Here is an 11,579-nt window from a genome sequence, read left to right as displayed (position 1 = left end):
TTGCTGATACTCCGTTAGCTTATAAGGTAACAAAACTGGCTGATACCAGTTAGAACCAATATGGACAAGTGTGGTCTGTGTGGAATGAACTTGCTGACATCACAGCCTAAATTTTCATTGCTTGTTTCGTATCACGCCCCCGCCCAAATTTGCACATGCAACCCATGAAGGGGCATGAAGAGACAACTGTGCCTATCGGGGAATTTTACAGGAGGAAAGGGACAGGGAGACAGATTTGAACTGGCCTTTTATCTCACTGTTGGTGGACACAGAATAAATCTTTTTTGTTTTGCTTTGCTTTTTTTTTTTTTTTTCGTTCTCAAAACCTAGTGCCATGGTATTTGCTTCTAGGTGCATCAGGCAGCAAGCTCTTTTCTCAACAACGTAAGTACTCAAAAAAGTTCTCCAAGTCATTATTAATCAGGGAAGTGCAAATCAAACTCACAGTTTGATACCACTTCACATCACTCAGATTATTAGAATCAAAAAGTAAGATAACAACAAGTGTTGGCAATAATGTGTAAAAATGAAACCCCTCTATTCTGCTAAAAGGAATTTGAAAATGATAGAGCTGCTTTAGAAAACACTTTAACAGTTCTTAACATTATTAAATATACAGTTCCATTATGACCCATCAATTTTACTTCTAGATGTATACCTGAGAAAAAGCACATATTTACATATACAGAATCTTGCATGCAAATTATTATTATTATTATTATTATACTTTAAGTTTTAGGGTACCTGTGCACAATGTGCAGGTTTGTTACATATGTATTCATGTGCCATGTTGGTGTGCTGCACCCATTAACTCGTCATTTAGGCTTAGGTATATCTCCTAATGCTGTCCCTCCCCCCTCCCCCCACCCCACAACAGTCCCCGGAGTGTGATGTTCCCCTTCCTGTGTCCATGTGTTCTCATTGTTCAATTCCCACCTATGAGTGAGAACATGCTGTGTTTGGTTTTTTGTCCTTGCGATAGTTTACTGAGAATGATGGTTTCCAGTTTCATCCATGTCCCTACAAAGGACATGAACTCATCATTTTTTTATGGCTGCATAGTATTCCATGGTGTATATGTGCCACATTCTCTTAATCCAGTCTATCGTTGTTGGACATTTGGGTTGGTTCCAAGTCTTTGCTATTGTGAATAGTGCCTCAATAAACATATGTGTGCATGTGTCTTTATAATAGCATGATTCATAGTCCTTTGGGTATATACCCAGTAATGGGGTGGCTGCGTTAAATGGTATTTCTAGTTCTAGATCCCTGAGGAATCCCCACACTGACTTCCACAATGGTTGAACTAGTTTACAGTCCCACCAACAATGTAAAAGTGTTCCTATTTCTCCACATCCTCTCCAGCACCTGTTGTTTCCTGACTTTTTAATGATGGCCATTCTAACTGGTGTGAGATGGTATCTCACTGTGGTTTTGATTTGCATTTCTCTGATGGCCAGTGATGACGAGCATTTTTTCATGTGTTTTTGGGCTGCATATATGTCTTCTTTTGAGAAGTGTCTGTTCATGTCCTTTGCCCACTTTTTGATGGGGTTGTTTGTTTTTTTCTTGTAAATTTGTTTGAGTTCATTGTAGATTCTGGATATTAGCCCTTTGTCAGATGAGTAGGTTGCAAAAATTTTCTCCCATTTTGTAGGTTGCCTGTTCACTCTGATGGTAGTTTCTTTTGCTGTGCATAAGCTCTTTAGTTTAATTAGATCCCATTTGTCTATTTTGGCTTTTGTTGCCATTGCTTTTGATGTTCTAGACATGAAGTCCTTGCCCAAGCCTATATCCTGAATGGTATTGCCTAGGTTTTCTTCTAGGGTTTTTATGGTTTTAGGTCTAACATGTAAGTCTCTAATCCATCTTGAATTAATTTTTGTATAAGGTGTAAGGAAGGGATCCAGTTTCAGCTTTCTACATATGGCTAGCCAGTTTTCCCAGCACCATTTATTAAACAGGGAATCCTTTCCCCATTGCTTGTTTTTGTCAGGTTTGTCAAAGATCAGATAGTTGTAGATATGTGGCATTATTTCTCAGGGCTCTGTTCTGTTCCATTGATCTATGTCTCTGTTTTGGTACCAGTACCATGCTGTTTTGGTTACCGTAGCCTTGTAGTATAGTTTAAAGTCAGGTAGTGTGATGCCTCTAGCTTTGTTCTTTTGGCTTAGGATTGACTTGGCGATGCAGGTTCTTTTTTGGTTCCATATGAACTTTAAAGTAGTTTTTTTCAATTCTGTGAGGAAAGTCATTTGTAGCTTGGTGGGGGTGGCATTGAATCTATAAATTACCTTGGGCAGTATGGCCATTTTCACGATATTGATTCTTCCAACACATGAGCATGGAATGTTCTTCCATTTGTTTGTATCCTCTTTTATTTCATTGAGCAGTGGTTTGTAGTTCTCCTTGAAGAGGTCCTTCACATCCCTTGTAAGTTGGATTCCTAGGTATTTTATTCTCTTTGAAGCAATTGTGAATGGGAGTTCACTCATGATTTGGCTCTCTGTTTGTCTGTTTTTGGTGTACAAGAATGCTTGTGATTTTTGTACATTTATTTTGTATCCTGACACTTTGCTGAAGTTGCTTATCAGCTTGAGGAGATTTTGGGCTGAGACAATGGGGTTTTCTAGCTATACAGTCATGTCATCTGCAAACAGGGACAGTTTGACTTCCTCTTTTCCTAATCGAATACCCTTTATTTCTTTCTCCTGCCTGATTGCCCTGGTGAGAACGTCCAACACTATGTTGAATATGAGTGGTGAGAGAGGGCATCCCTATCTTGTGCCAGTTTTCAAAGAGAATGCTTCCAGTTTTTGCCCATTCAGTATGATATTGGCTGTGGGTTTGTCATAAATAGCTCTTATTATTTTGAGATACATTCCATCAATACCTAGTTTATTGTGAGTTTTTAGCATGAAGTGTTGTTGAATTTTGTCAAAGGCCTTTTCTGCATCTATTGAGATAATCATGTGGTTTTTGTCTTTGGTTCTGTTTATATGCTGGATTACATTTATTGATTTGCGTATGTTGAACCAGCCTTGCATCCCAAGGATGAAGCCCACTTGATCATGGTGGATAAGCTTTTTGATGTGCTGCTGGATTCAGTTTGCCAGTATTTTATTGAAGATTTTTGCATCAATGTTCATCAAGGATATTGGTCTGAAATTCTCTTTTTTGGTTGTGTCTCTGCCAGGCTTTGGTATCAGGATGACGCTGGCCTCATAAAATGAGTTAGGGAGGATTCCCTCTTTTTCTGTTGATTGGAATAGTTTCAGAAGGAATGGTACCAGTTCCTCCTTGTACCTCTGGTAGAATTCGGCTGTGAATCCATCAGGTCCTGCACTCTTTTTGGTTGGTAAGCTATTGATTATTGCCACAATTTCAGAGCCTGTTATTGGTTTATTCAGAGATTCAACTTCTTCCTGGTGTAGCCTTGGGAGGGTGTATTTGTCGAGGAATTTATCCGTTTCTTCTAGATTTTCTAGTTTATTTGCGTAGAGATGTTTGTAATATTCTCTGATGGTAGATTGTATTTCTGTGGGATCAGTGGTGATATCCCCTTTATCATTTTTTATTGCGTCTATTTGATTCTTCTCTCTTTTCTTCTTTATTAGTCTTGCTAGCAGTCTATCAATTTTGTTGATCTTTTCAAAAAACCAGCTCCTGGATTCATTAATTTTTTGAAGGGTTTTTTGTGTCTCTATTTCCTTCAGTTCTACTCTGATTTTAGTTATTTCTTGCCTTCTGCTAGCTTTTGAATGTGCTTGCTCTTGCTTTTCTAGTTCTTTTAATTGTGATGGGTGTCAAATTTGGATCTTTCCTGCTTTCTCTTGTGGGCATTTAGTACTAAAAATTTCCCTCTACACACTGCTTTGAATGTGTCCCAGAGATTCTGGTATGTTGTATCTTTGTTCTCGTTGGTTTCAAAGAACATCTTTATTTCTGCCTTCATTTCCTTATGGTTATTTCATTATGACTTCATTTCATTATGATTATTCCAGTAGTCATTCAGGAGCAGGTTGTCCAGTTTCCATGTAGTTGAGCGGTTTTGAGTGAGTTTCTCAATCCTGAGTTCTAGTTTGATGGCACTGTGGTCTGAGAGACAGTTTGTTATAATTTCTGTTCTTTTACATTTGCTGAGGAGAGCTTTACTTCCAACTATGTGGTCAATTTTGGAATAGGTGTGGTGTGGTGCTGAAAAAAATGTATATTCTGTTGATTTGGGGTGGACAGTTCTGTAGATGTCTATTAGGTCCGCTTGGTTCAGAGCTGAGTTCAATTCCTGGGTATCTTTGTTAACTTTCTGTCCCGTTGATCTGTCTAATGTTGACAGTGGGGTGTTAAAATCTCCCATTATTATTGTGTGGGAGTCTAAGTCTCTTTGTAGGTCACTCAGGACTTGCTTTATGAATCTAGGTGCTCCTGTATTGGGTGTATATATATTTAGGAGAGTTAGCTCTTCTTGTTGAATTGATCCCTTTACCATTATGTAATGGCCTTCTTTGTCTCTTTTGATCTTTGTTGGTTTAAAGTCTATTTTATCAGGGACTAGGATTGCAACCTACTTTACAGACAAGCAAATGCTGAGTGATTTTGTCACCACCAGGCAAATTTTATAATAGGATTGTCCATAATAGCAAAAATGTGGAAATTGCTCGATTTGGCAACACACATACACAAAAATTGTAATGATACAGAAAAGATTACTATAGCCCTTGTGCAAGGATGACAGGCAATTCATGAAGCATTCTATATTTTTATTGTACATTTAAAAATAACTAAGAGCATAATTATATTGTTGTAACACAAATAATAAATGCTTGAGGAGATAGATACCCAATTTTTCATGACACATTGCATGCCTGTATCAGAATATCTCATACGCCCAATAAATATTTATACCTACTATAAACCACAACATTTTTTAATGTGGAAATAAAAACAACTATTATATATCCACAATTTTTTTAAAATGTGGAAGCCAACCAAATGACTGTCAATGGAGAAACAGATAAACAAAATGTGATGTATCCATTTAATGGAATATAATTCAAACATAAAAAAGGAATGCAGTGCTGATACATGCTATAACATGGATGAATCTTGAAATCATTACACTAGGTGAAATAAGCTAGTAACAAAAGTTTTACATACTGTATGATTCCATTCATATAAAAGTTCAGAATTGGGAAATCTATATATACAGAAAGTAGATTAATGCTTAGATCTAGGCAGAAGTGTTTTGAAGGAGATGATAGCTGAATGTTACAGGGTTATTGGTTTGTTTTTGAATGATGGAAATGTCTTAAAATTGATTACTGGAATAATTTCACATATTCATTAATAAACTGTCACCCATTAATGTATACTTTATATACAGAAATTATACAGTATATAAATGATATCTCAACAAACCTATTTAAAAATAATGGAATCTGATTCTTATAGGATGTAAGAATCTGTATGTGTGTGACTATCTCTTCACAACTGTCTTTCTATTACATACTTATATTTTTATTTATCTGTATTTCTATAAATGTCTACATTTACATCTCTAAATATTCACCAATCTATCTACGTATGTGTCTATTCATGAATTTTTTATTATCTCTTAATTTTTACCTATAAACACTATGCTGGGATATTTTTTCCCTCTCTTTTTTTGGATTGGAATATTTTATTCTCAAGCTACATATTAATATTTATTTGTTCTTTTATGCTCTAAGATATGTTGCAATGCCTAGTGCTAAATAAATTATGATCATTTTAATTAAAATTTATTAATCAGTAAATGCATAAATCTTTATTGCGAGCAATTGTTTTCTACACTTAACCATTTAAATATCCCCATTAATTGAAAACTGAGGTTTATAGCTATATCTCTCTATAAATATATGTATATAGATAGATCTATATTCAAATCATTGAAAAAATTACTTATATGTAAAAGTTACCTCACCTAAAGTTGTTAAATACACATGAAATTAAGTTGCTTTCTTACTTTAAAAAATTACCTTGATGAAGTAATAACTGGAATGCCAATTTGTTTACATTTTACTTAATTAATATATTAAACAATATCATTACTTCGATGTTGGTATTATTATTGCTGATTTTTAATGTCAGTAAGTTTATATATTCAGGATTTTCTATTAGTTTCAAAGTGGAATCATTAGTACTCATTAAAGGACAGCCTCCTGTTAATGAACAGAAACATTTTCTTATACTCAGGAGCATAGACCTAGCACTGAGTGACAGTAAATAAGATGAAAGATATGTGCAAAACTTCAAAAGTTTTTTTTCCTTCTTTAATTTAATGCTTCCATGCTGATCTTCAAAGAATTCTTCATATCTCATTGAAGAGTATTAGCGAAGGTGTATCAAAAAATGGTGTAATTGGGAAAATATTTGAGTGAAACTTTGACATTTAAAAGCATTCTAATTTGGGGTAGGATTTTAGGAAATCTGGAATGTAGTCATGTTTTGGCTCTAATTATCTGTTAGAAAATGAGTTTTGATTGTGATTTTTCTTCTGACGTATTCTTCAATTCCACTTTTTAATTGCAGACTGCAGTACACTAGGACAAATGTGCTTAACAAAGCTTGTATCTGTCCTAGGTACTAGAGAGCGGAGATTACTTCGCTGATAGAATTGTGGACTATGGGAAGATAATCAAAGAAAAGAAGGTTTTCCTAAGCATGAGCTGCCAAAGGTGCTCACCGATGTTTTATTCAGACAAAAGAGCTTTCTAGCTTCCTTCAGAGCTCACGTTTCAGTTGCTTACACTTTCCAGCAGAGGAAAAGACACTCATGAAGGTAACATTACCTGCCCAATGATTAAATCAAACAACGTTTTTTTTTTTGCTTTTAATGACAACCTGAAGAATTTTTATTTAAGAAATAGTACAGAAAAATATTTTTAATCTGCCTTTTAAAAATGTTATTTCATCATTGGTAGGAAAAGAAAGTCAAATCAAAAGAAAGAGTTTTCTAAATATTGGAAACTTACTTATCAAATAGGAAAAGTTATCTTGTCTAAGTAACTATGAATAAGAAACAGTGTGGAATCCCCACTTTGGTGAAGTATAATGGTAACTGAAGAGTATGGAAGTCTGTGGGTATGAAAGTAAGAAAAACACCACATATCTTAGTTGGGAAACCTTTGATAAACATTTATTTTCTGCAATTTTATACATTCAGATCTAAGCTACAAAACCTCCAAATTTTCTGTAGACAAGGTGGAACTTGTATTTATTTTTATTACATTTAAGAGAATAACTGGCAATACTTTCCTCATATTAGGTTTTAAAATGTGATACATTCTGAGACTTTTACAGCTTTCTATGCTAATCCTCATGTACTCTTTATTTTCAAAGATCTCCTTTCTGAAAATGCCTTACATTCAAATTTGTCAACTTCATATTTTAAACTGATTATTTAAATATTATAATTTTTATTGTAAATGCTGCTTAAATATCTAAATTTAGTTATTTTGGATTTATGGATTATCTCTAATTCTAAATACCGCAACTTTGAAGCACATATATGTAGGCTAAACTAAATAATAAAATAAAAACTCATGAAATTCTGAAGAGATTATATGTTGCATATTATGTTTGTTCTATTGAATAATTGGTAGTGTTCATGATCACATTATACATACTATAATCTGACTGAAAACACAGGTCTACTTTCCTGATACAATTATAGTGAAGTACTCTGGCGAACACTATGACAGATTGTAACTTAACATAATTTGTTCAAAATTACCATAATTGCATTAGTTTGAATAGTAATTTAAACATTAATTAATTAATTAACATTAATTCGGAACCTAAACTGCATTAATATTATTTAAGTAAATATCAGATTAATATTAATTTAAAATCAATTTTAATATTTTGCATTATGCTATCTATTTATATTAATACCTTATTTTACTTTTTATTTTTAGCTCTATAGATGAATTTAATATCCTTCAATATCAGTTCTATTTGAAAAGTTATAAACGTGTCCATTTGAAAGGAACCCTTGCATCCCCTACCTTCCTGCTCCCTGTATATCTTTTTCCAGTCAACTACCCAGTCTAATTTTAGTTACTTACAGGTTCTAACTGTTCCATTTATTCCCAGGAACTATACTGTTGGTACCACATGTCTACTTTTTCATACTAGACATAATTATGTTTTGATATTAAATTATCCATCATAAAGTACAAAATATATATTACGCATATTTGTAAGATGGAAAAAGCAAGTATTTTTATCTCTATTTTACAGATGAGGTAAAATTTTCAGAGATGTTAAATGACTTCAACTACTCACATGCCGAGAAAGTGGATAATGATTCCAGATCCAGAGTCTAAGGCTCTTTCTCTAACGTGGAAGCCACCACGTAAAATAGAAAAGATTCAGAGTGATTATTTGAATAATTGATTTTTATAACTGGCATTCTTTACATTTACTTTCCCAACAGAAGGTGATGAATTCACATCTTTGAACACAAATGAAGGGGAAAACAAAACAAATCAGAATCAATATAAAAAAATACTTTTCAATGTCAGACTTTCATCCTTTAAAATCATTAAGCATATGGGAAGAAATCAATGTTGTACTCATTCAAAATCAATAAACTGCTTTTTCTCTTCACTTTATTTGTGTTGTTTGCTTTTATGATTTGTTTTATTTTTAAAGTATTTCTAATATAGCCATAAACAGTTTTAAAAATTGCCAGCACATAATAAAAGTTTTCTATGTCATTATCCTCCTACAGCTGCTGCTCCAATATTAGAGTGGAGTGAGCAAGATAAAATTTTAGCATGACCCAAAAAGAGATGTGCTCTTTTTATTATACTGTAAATAATTGCTTAATATTATCCAATATCCAGTAAACATTTTAATTTCCAATTGCCATTACACAAATATTATTAACAGTGTGTTTGAATCAACATCCAAACACACACAGTCATTTTCGTTGGTTGATAAATGTCTGAATTTTCTTTAGTCTACATTTTCCCATTTTCGTTTCTTTCTCTCTGTGTGTCTTTTTCTTTCCTTACGATTTTTTTTAGCCTCCTTGTAATCTGTTTTACTTGAGAGACTTAAATATTCTGAGTTTAGATTTTGCTGGGTGAATTCCTGTGGCATGGCTGCAAATTAAAAGTTATATCAAAATGAAAAAAATTAAGGTTTTTTTTGTGTATGAGGGTAGCAGGGAAACTACATCGTATGTTGCTTCCATCACTGTCTGAAATATCAGGTCTTTCTTCTTGTGTTTTACTCATTTTGAAATGTTAGGTTGTGTTTTTCATTCCTTTTCTGCACATGTCTGTATTGAGGGCTTTTATACAAATATTGTGCTTCTTGTTCTCATTCTATATAGTTCAGCTACAATTTCATTTTTTGGTACTCATAATACTTAAAGTTAATTTTTCTAAAGGTATAGGGAAACAAGAGATTAACTTAGCTTTTCCAGCATGCTGGCTCTAAAAATTCCTCTTTGTTTCATTTCATTTCATTAATTGTTCTAAATGTGTCAATTTGCATTTCACAAGAAACCAACCTGTGATAGGAGGCAGCTCTTAACCGTAACAGCTTAGGTTGTAACCTCCAGCAGAGGTTTAATAAGAATTTTATTTCTGCTATTTAATCTGCTTTCTTCCTGAGTTCTGCCTTCTCTGCACTGACATTCTTCCCCCATTCCCATTCTGATTTTGTCTTTTGCACGTTACTTTCACAAAGCAAGTACAAAAAAGCAAAATGTTATAATGATTGTAGAGAAGATAGATAGTGCAAATGAACGGGGAGACTGAACAATCCTAGAACTACTGTCTCCACAGAAGTGAATAGAATATATCAGACAAATATTATAAAAATTAATATGTTCCATTTAAGATGTTTCAAAATATAAATGAGAGAATTAAATATACAAGAAAAACTAAAAGGCAATTAAAATAATTAAACAGATATAAAATGACACAATTTATATTCTGAAATGAAATATATTTGTACCAAACTAAAATAATAAATTTGGCAAAGAAAAGCAAATTAAAAATGGAAAACATTTAAAGACATTACATAGAATGTGGCACAGAGAGAATTAAAAATTGAAAAATATTTTTAAAAATGAAATTATGAAATAAAGGCTAGAGGGTTGAGCAGAATCCACACTTCTAATTAGAGTTCAAAAAGGAATAGAGAAAATAATGATAACTGCTTAATAAAGTAATCACTGAACTTTGTTCAGAATTGACAAATTGGATGCATCTGTGAATAAAGTAAATACGGTTAATTCCAAATAGAGAAAGCAAGAGGGAGAGAGAGAGAGAGAGACAGAGAGAGAGAGAGAGAGAGACAGACAGACAGACAATGGAAGAAAGACAAAAAGAAAAGCCCATATCTAAACAATTGGCAGTCGTATTCATTTGCTAGGGCTGCCTTAAAAATGCATCTCAAACTACGTGGCTTAAATGGGTTAATACACTCTTGCACTCCAAACTTTGTGTCAATATCCACTTCACAAGAACCCGATCTGTGATACGTGGCAGTTCTTAACCATAATAGCTTAGATTATAACCTCCAGCAGGTGTTTAATAAGAATTTTCTTTCTGCTTAAATAGCTGGAGGCTATAATCTAAGGTGTTATTATTAAGAACTGCCACATATCACAGGTTGGATATTTGTGAAGTGGATATTGGCATAAAGTTTAGAGTGCAAGAGTGTATTACACCCATGAAACGAATAGGATACAGGTTGGGCAAAGAAAGAAGTCGGACTGAAGGTGAGCTTGACAAATCCTCAGCCTACCCAGCAGGAGCTCTGGAGTATGTCAGAGTTAAGCTGTATCAGGAGAAGCAGACATTTATATTTCTGCCTCACTCAGTCACCGGTTGTGAGCTACTCTGGGAAGAGAATGACTTTAGACAAGACGACTCTTTGCAACTGAGCCAGAACCTGAAGAAGCTGGCAGACGTCTGGAGGCTGCCTGCTGATCATCCTGCCCACATTTACATGGATGGCCAAGTCTTTCACTGAAGGAGATGTGGGAAGTACATCTCCTTATCTAGCACACTCCCATAGCAGAGCTGCAATTTGGAGTAAGTATTCAGTGCACCACTGCTATTTTGAACAATTTAACTGCATATAGTTTTAAAATGTCTGCTTGGCAGATGGGTTGAGAAACAGCATAGAACAATATCAAAAAATACTGGAAAAATATTGCGATAGCTATTTCCGATAAAATTTTTTAAAAGATTCTTATGAATCAAGTAGAAAAGATCAACAACCTAGTGAAGAAAAAAGAAAAGAGGAAAGTAAGTATATGACAGCTTGCAAAATAAGAAGTATAACAAGCTTAAACCCTGCTGAAATCTGACCAAACACACTAATAATAAAACACTTATTAAACTTAAATGAGATGGAATTTTTAGTAATCAGTTTTGTGAAGTACAAAATACTTGTAAAATTCACAATATTGACAAAGGTATAGAGAGACTGCTTTTATATACTATTGAATTATAGGACATATTGCATAAAACATCCTTACCGGACATTTGGCAATGTCTTCCAAATGAAAA

The 11,579-nt window shown here is 33.8% G+C and overlaps 1 pseudogene; it reads left to right on the top strand.

Moving 5' to 3' along the window:
- The first annotated feature begins 4,661 nt into the window (after positions 1–4,661).
- LOC115835617 lies at positions 4,662–4,762 on the top strand (annotated as a pseudogene).
- The last annotated feature ends 6,817 nt before the right edge of the window (positions 4,763–11,579 follow it).

Source organism: Nomascus leucogenys, chromosome 6 (genome assembly GCF_006542625.1).
Source record: "Nomascus leucogenys isolate Asia chromosome 6, Asia_NLE_v1, whole genome shotgun sequence".
In the NCBI taxonomy this organism is placed as follows: Eukaryota; Metazoa; Chordata; class Mammalia; order Primates; family Hylobatidae; genus Nomascus; species Nomascus leucogenys.
Note: the sequence above shows the minus strand (reverse complement) of the source record. Positions and strands in the feature narration are given on the sequence as shown.